Consider the following 7,505-nt stretch of genomic DNA (forward strand, 5'->3'; position numbering starts at 1 on the left):
TAAAAGGGCTGAAAAAGAGAAATCTTGGAATTTGGATAGAGCCTTGCACAGAAAATGAAGAGTCACACCAGGCTCAGAGCCACAGTCACAATTTGGCTCTGCACAACCTTGTGTCATTTGTAGCAGTGACACTCCACTTTGTTCCAGCTTTGATTTGGATCATCAGCCACAAACGGAGCAGTAATAATGAAAAAACAATGATCCCAATCCAATATTTTTTCTTTTTTTTTTCCTGAAACCCTTTACAGCAAGGGGGAAAAACAAGCTAAGAGCTGTGAATCCATCGCAAGGGATTTCTCTCCATTTATGCCTCTTCTGGATTTTCATAGACAAACCAAAAGCGTAACTAGGATGTAAAGTTCCTCAGATGCAATGGGTTTCCCTCAGAGCACAAAAGTGGTCAACCTCTAACAGGTATTTAGTTTTGATTAGTGTCAAACAAAAACATAACTGCCCTGAACATACGGGGTGGAGAGGTAAAGGTAGGAAGCAAAAGGGCCATTATCAACAAGATTTAAATTCAAAATGAGAAAATATACATTAGGTACATGTGGTATATATTGTTTATGGATATCAAACATTAAATTTTAATTTTCTGTAAAAGTCTAAGATATGTACTCTATAAAAATACTTTAAGAGACTAAAGTAAATATTACTAGTCAAAGAGTCTCAGATTCAAACACGCAGCTACAACTCTTCATAGAAATATTATTTTTCCAAGCCCTTGAGGGTAAGAGCTTAGATTATTTTGGTATACATAAGACACAGTTCTCTTAAGATCCTCTTCCATGGAATTCCAAGATCAACACTTGTTTCAGTTTCAGAGGACAAATGCACACACTGGATGATCTTGACTGTAGACAAGAGACCAAAGAAATAGATAGATAAATACTAAGGTTAAAATAAATCAGTCACTAAAGATCTTAGAGCTTCTCATCAAGGTAAGACTTTTTGCTAATTTCTTCACCATATTAGTCATCCCCCTCTTTATACTGTGCAGTGTTTATCAAGTCTGCTCTGACACTGTGTTTGTTTTTCTTTGATTTCTGTTATTAGGTAATCAATTCTTCCCTTAGCCTACAGCAATACCTCTGTGTGTCATAGAATACATTAGTTTCATTGTTGAATATGTGGTCACGTATATAGAACCATTTACCATTTCAAAAGCACCTTCTTCAATTTGAACTTCATCTTTGCACAAAAATCTTTATCTGCTCATACCTGTAGGAGAAACCAGAATGTTTTATTTACAATAGTTGAGTGTGTGCTGTCTCGACAGGATGATAAGAAAAGCCCTGATTGAAGCCTTTCTGCAGAGCTCCGGCACCAAGGAGTTATCAAATAACTGTGCAATAGATACCAAGCCTTGCTTAAACATTTCCAAAGCAATCTGTCAGCAGGGAATGTCCACAGCCTTAATGCACAAATAGCAGAGGCAGTGCCTAGTCAGTATCACATTAATCAGGGGCTGTGCAAAGAGAAGTGTTTTAAGAGATTAGGAGTTGTGGAGAAACACTGCCCCAAGGCTACCCAGCTGCCAGCACTCCCCTGTTCCTGGGTACTGGCACTGCTCCTGCTTTCCCTCTGCTTTGTCCAACACGGGCTACAGTCCACCAGAACCAAAGGGATCATCCTGATTTCATAACACAAACAACCTGTCTGATGTCCTCTCCTTGCAGGAAGCCCTTGCTGCAGACAAATCCCTTAAACAGTCTACTCGTTGTTCAATAAAATGCTTGTCACACATGTTCATCATTATAATCCTTTGCAGTCAGATAGTACCATTCTTCTGATGAGCTCAGCCTACAAATTTAGCTTGAATCTGGTCTGACATCTGCCTCCAAGTATGCTTTGATTTGAAAAATCACATTAAAACCCAGCCTAGAATTGTCTCTGCTTGTGCATGTGGGTCTCTGTGTGCCTGGACACATGGATAGAAATTCCTAATATTTCAGTGCTGTTTGAATGAGTGCTGAGCACTGCAGGCCATCTGCCAGTAACTATTTTTCTAAACTTGGAAAAAAAATAAGAAAGAAAGAGATATTTTAAAGCTTTTGCTCATAACAGCAGTGATTTTTTTCTGCAAATTCAAGCAGCTCTGAAAGGGATGTACCATTTCCAAAGGCAGCTCTCACTCAACAGGTTTTTTTGAGTTCTCCATAACTGTATGTCTTCATATTCTACCATGTCAAATAAGGACAAAAAAATTACATGTTCATCCCCAGGGTCCATATGGCAGATGCCTGTCCAAGGCATTTGGAATCTCAGATGTAAAGCGCTGAAGAAAGGAAAAATCATCTTGGTAAATGAGGGCAAGGCAGAAATTAGGTGCACTGTCAGAATGTCTTAGTGGATCAGTAAGGTCTTTGTAATACTGCATATAGATGTTCAATATTCACAAGAGACTTTTTAGTTTAATCTGTCAGTTTTTAACAGTATAGTATATGCAGCATCCTTTTTTGTTTCTATTTTTTGTTCCTACAGGTTTGTCCCCAAATTTCATTTGTTACAGTTAGAAATTCTTCATCACAAAACTTTTCTGGGAAAAAAAATATAATAAAAAACACCCAGAAGAACAAGAATATCACTAACTGCGTGGGCTGCAGTTAGTGTTTATCAGACTCCCATTGCACAGCCACAGCAACCTTTCTGAATATCTTTTCATTGAGGCATTTGCACTGTAACATTTGCTTTTGTATTTATTCTACGTCATTGTTAAAAACAAACAAAGAAACAAAACCCCTAAAAATAAACATGGTGGGGGGGAGGAAGAAAGATCCAAGGCTAGCAAAATACTACCTGGCTAATGAAAAAGACTGAATGCTTGAATTCTGTAGTCCTCAGAGCATATGATATGGAGACACATGAAGCAGCAAAAATCTCTCAGAGCTCCCAGATCTTCCCTCAGTGGTCATTTCTAGCAACCAATATTTGGTTTCCTCTTTTTTGGTCGAATATGTTGTTATTCAGCTTGAACTACCTGGGGTCTAGAATTCTGAAAAAGTTAATAAAAAGTGTTTTCTACACAGTTCTATTTTTGTATCATATCCAAAGCCCTGCAAGCCAGAGCTGTTACTTCAAATAAATGTTTTTCTGTTTTTTGAGACACAGGTGCATTGTAACAAGCATAAGAAATCCAAAGGACCTGCAAATCAAATAAATCTGCAGAAATCCTGATAGAAAGGAAGAGACAAAAAGACAGACCTAGAAAATTAAACTGCTACACTGCTCCTGAAGGAGTGCAATTTATAGTGATGAAAAATGCCCTTGCAAATAACATCATCAAAAAACTTCCAAGAGATGAAATGTCAAATACTAATGCAATATTGCTAAATATCCCCCATACAAATCCCATTTCAGTGACATTAAAGAGTCAGAAGGCAGAGAATTACCATCCAGAGAAGGGAGAAGATATGCCTGAAGAGAGACGGGTCTAGCTGTGGGCCAGAATCAGCAGCGCGTTGGGCTCTCCAGCCTGGTGAATTCCTACATGGAAGTGAATCAGCACAAAAGGTGTTTATATGCCTATTTATTTCCGAGAGTGGGAAATGAATGAGCCTTTTCCTTATCATGAATCTGTCAGGTTTAATGGAAGGCTTAGACTGATTTTGAGTTAATTTGCTTGGAGTAAAGGAGCGTAAGTGCCATAAACACCATGAGTATCAAAGGGGTCTAAGTGACACTTGTGTGATCCAAGTGCCTGTTATGCAGGAGGCAGCCAAAGGCCTTTGCATCAGTTCTTTTTTTTTTTTTTTTTAAGACTTCCTTGTCAATGTCAATCTGAACAAGTACCTGGTGCCAAAGGGATCCAGGGACACCCAGGTGCAAACCCATCTCTCCCCACCTGCACAACACAGCTCAGCGACCAGCTGCTCCTGCTCCTCCCCTTTAGGGAGCTGCAGCACCACAGACCAGCCCACAGGGGAGGAAAAGGCAGCACAGCAACAGGTTGGTAACTCCCAGGTTATGTCCCATGTACCCAGTTTGCAAGTTGGGAATGCAGCAGAAGCACAGGAGCCTCCTGCCTCTCACTTGGTCTCCCAGTTGGAGGCCAGCATAACTCCTATCAGGTCTTTATTTCAAGGGTCCAGGCCTGCTTGGGAGCACCTACAGGCTGTGAAAACCTTGACCTCTGGGGTCTTGTGTGACAGCCTGGGCTCTGCCAAGTTTCTGTCTTACAAACCAGACAGGCTCCTGTCTGCATGGAGGCCACTGGACCGTGGGCCACATCTGGGTACAGATACAACTTTTGAAAATTATATCGATTGCAGTCTTTTTGTGGTTGTAATTACAGGGCTGGTGGAGCTCTTTGAGCAAATGCCATCTCTGATGGTGCCAGATTGCATACTGGTAGACCTACGTCCATCAGTCACTTTTATATTCCTCACTAGCCCAAGATGTAAAGTGCCAGAGTCCTTCACATCCCCTCCTGGCTTGACATCCTGTCTGCTATGGGACACCTGTGTGACTGAAGGTGCTGAGCACACCCATCTGCCCAGCCTCATCTCATCCTTTTCCTTTTACGGTCACTCCTGCCTGTACCCATCTGGATGGTGGTGGGGAAAGCACACATGGCACTTGGGACCATGGTTCACCAGCTTAGGTCAACACAGGTATGGCAGTGAGGACAGCTGGCATTTATACACAGCACCACGGAATCATTAGGGTTGGAAAGACCCCAAATGTCATCAAAGCCTTTGACAAGCACCACCACACCAAACAAACTCCGGCACCAAGTGCCACAACCAGTCATAAAATATTTTACCTGTGAGTGTAAACGTCCAAAGTCACTGAGCTGCAAACCACATCTGTCTAGGAGATCAAGAAGGGTTTTCCACTCTGCATTTCTGCATGGTAGCCAGGCCTGGAGGATGCTAGTCCAGGGCAAGGAGCCTGCTGAGGGCCACCATCCTGACTGAAATGCCAACCCAGCTGTGATTCAGAACTCTTGTTCAGCTCTGATGAAAAAGTGAGACTTTTGCAGAGAAAAATCTCATTGAGAGCAACACCAAAGCTATTGCTTTGGGCAGAACCCACCCGCTGTGGCAGGTACAAGGCTTCCCAGAGCAGCTGAAGTGGAAGAGCCCACATCTGCTTCACTTTTCTCTATAGCTGAGGTCCCCGTAATGCAAAAAGGAAGAATATGCCAGGCTGCTTCTTGGACAGAGAACTTCAAGAGGAATTCACTGCTCGACAGCCGAGCTCTGCCCATCCTCTCTTTCTGCTGGCATTTCTTTGAGCTGCTGCAGCTCTGTGTAGACTAAGTGGGGACTGTGAAGCCCTGACAAAGGAGAGGGAACCAGTGGGATATTTCTATTTCTGGAATTGCCCATTAGAGAAGCTATTCTATGGTACGCAGCATGCCAGCACACTTTAAAAAAATAAATAGGAACAAGAATATTAGCAGAGGAGAGGAAGCATATGTGGCCTCAAGACCATGACTCATCAGGTTAAATCAACCAGCTGAGGTCAGTGCTTCTATTTATCAGCTTTTAGTTGCAAGAATGGCAATGGGGACAGTGATTCTATTACTTAAATTTTACATGCTGTGAAAAATACAGCAGTGATTAATGTCTGTAACAGGCAGCTAGATGTGCTGCTTTTAGAATCTAGAAGCTATTTCAAGGTCAAGAGTTTTAGTTTTCTTTCTAAAGTGGGTTTTCACCCGGTAAAGGGAACTTCCCACAGATTTCAGGGTCTGTATTAATGGGCAATAAAAGTATTTTTTGTTCTCATCATCATCCAAAAACAGCTGAACTACAGCTTGATAAGAAAAGCCCCACTAATTGCACTTCTGGGAGTCACCTATCATTTGTGAACTGTGGGACCGTGAAAGCATTGACTGTAAACTGATTGACAAACATGACGCTTTCTTAACAAATACAGAAAACATTTTTGTGATGTGCTGTTGGATTTTTCTCTGGTGCCCCAGAATTTGGCTACCAAGAATACTCCCCTTAGCCAGTCTGTACCCTGGTCATTTACATCATCAGTGTGGGAGCTCTGGACTAGACACTGCAGGGACAGATGCCCTTGCCTTGGTTTGCTCAAGGGCTGCTGCATCAGGGCACATTGAAACTCAGGCTTGAATAGGAGGGGGAAAACCACGTCTGAGGAAGGTCCATTGCTGCTGCCAGGACACCACACACAGACCATTCTGACAGGTGCAAACAGCCTTACATTCCTGCTGTCTTACATGTAAGCTGTTACAATTTTCACAGTGAAATTATCCCATTCTGGTCCTTAGTGTCAATTAAAAAATAAATAAATAAATTAACCAAAGATATTGCTGATGGGAGGACAGAAGTCTGTAGACATGTCCGGGTACCTGTGATTGTGCAGGAGAGATGCCCTGCTCGCTTCCCTTTCACCATGAAAGCACAGGATGATGACAGGGCAAGCCCAGAGCTGGAGAGCAACTGCATTATCTGCAGTTATCTCCGATTCCCAGCAGAGAAGCAGAGGTAAGTTAAAACCGAGTGACTCATGGCTCTGATTCACCTCCCGCTGCCGCTGCCCTTCATCCACGCCGCCGCCGTACAGGCTAACAGGATCTGGGCAGATCTGATTAGGCAGGGAGCTCACCTCAGGCTGGTGTGGCAGCCAGGGATTGTGTCTCCGTCGGTAAAACCTGGGAGCAGTAAGCCAGCCCAGGAGCTGTGTGGAGCCGCAGGCAGGCAGGGCCTGGCCCGGGCCGCGCGGCCGGGAAGGCCCCGGTGGGGCCCGCAGGCCTCGGCGGGCACACCGCGGCACCCGAAGGGCCGGGCCACGCACCGTGGGGCTCCCCGGCTGCCAGCCCAGCAAGCAGAAGGCCGAGGGGTCTGTTAGCTTGCTAGCTGTCGGAACCCAGGACACCCCTCTGGGTGCCCTGGGTGACTTGTGCCCCTGTCAGCACACTTGGGATTTCGGTCTTAACCCATGGAGCAAATTACCTTGTGTGAAGAATCACAAGTCACAGAAGTTTAAGTAGAGTAATAATTAAATAACCGCTGGGCAAAAAATTGAGTTTTGGAGATTTTATTATAGGGGGTCTAGGAGGCAAGATGGAGGGACATGGTCGTTGTCCTATGCTTCTTCTTCTTCCTAGCCTCCATCTTCTTGGTGATGGTGGCACTTTTAGATTGGCCTAAAGTAGAAGTAGACAGTCTAATACAGATGATAGGTACTGGAAAATAATGATAAATAAAGTATACATAACTCGTAATATAAAATGTAGACACCAGCCCAGGGGTGGGCAGTGTGCCCTTGACAGACCTGCAGATCAGACCTCTGCGGGTCTGAGAGAAAATATTTTAAATAATAGATAATAAACAACCTTGCCAACACCAGCCAAAGAACCCCGACTCTTTCTTCAGCCGGCGGGCTGGGAAAAAGGGACACTCGGGCAATCCCGACAGCAGGAAACCCGTGGACTAGCCAGCCCCTCCAGGCATTTGGGATGGCGCTGCCGTGGCTGCCTCCCCAGGCAGCCTCATGTTATGAATAAAAAGTTATCTAATTTTTTT

The 7,505-nt window shown here is 43.9% G+C and overlaps 1 long non-coding RNA gene across 2 annotated transcripts; it reads right to left on the bottom strand.

Annotated features, from left to right (window-relative positions):
- Positions 1 to 212: 212 nt before the first annotated feature.
- Positions 213 to 6,707, bottom strand: LOC135291353 (uncharacterized). Of its 2 annotated transcripts, XR_010354162.1 has the most exons (5): positions 6,586 to 6,707; positions 3,393 to 3,486; positions 2,800 to 2,995; positions 1,157 to 1,221; positions 213 to 854 (listed from the first exon to the last, which is right to left on the bottom strand). It is a non-coding gene; the product is annotated as an uncharacterized LOC135291353 (long non-coding RNA). The 2 variants fall into 2 exon arrangements; XR_010354163.1 differs by lacking the exon at positions 1,157 to 1,221.
- Positions 6,708 to 7,505: the final 798 nt, after the last annotated feature.

Source organism: Passer domesticus, chromosome Z (genome assembly GCF_036417665.1).
Source record: "Passer domesticus isolate bPasDom1 chromosome Z, bPasDom1.hap1, whole genome shotgun sequence".
Taxonomy (NCBI): domain Eukaryota; kingdom Metazoa; phylum Chordata; class Aves; order Passeriformes; family Passeridae; genus Passer; species Passer domesticus.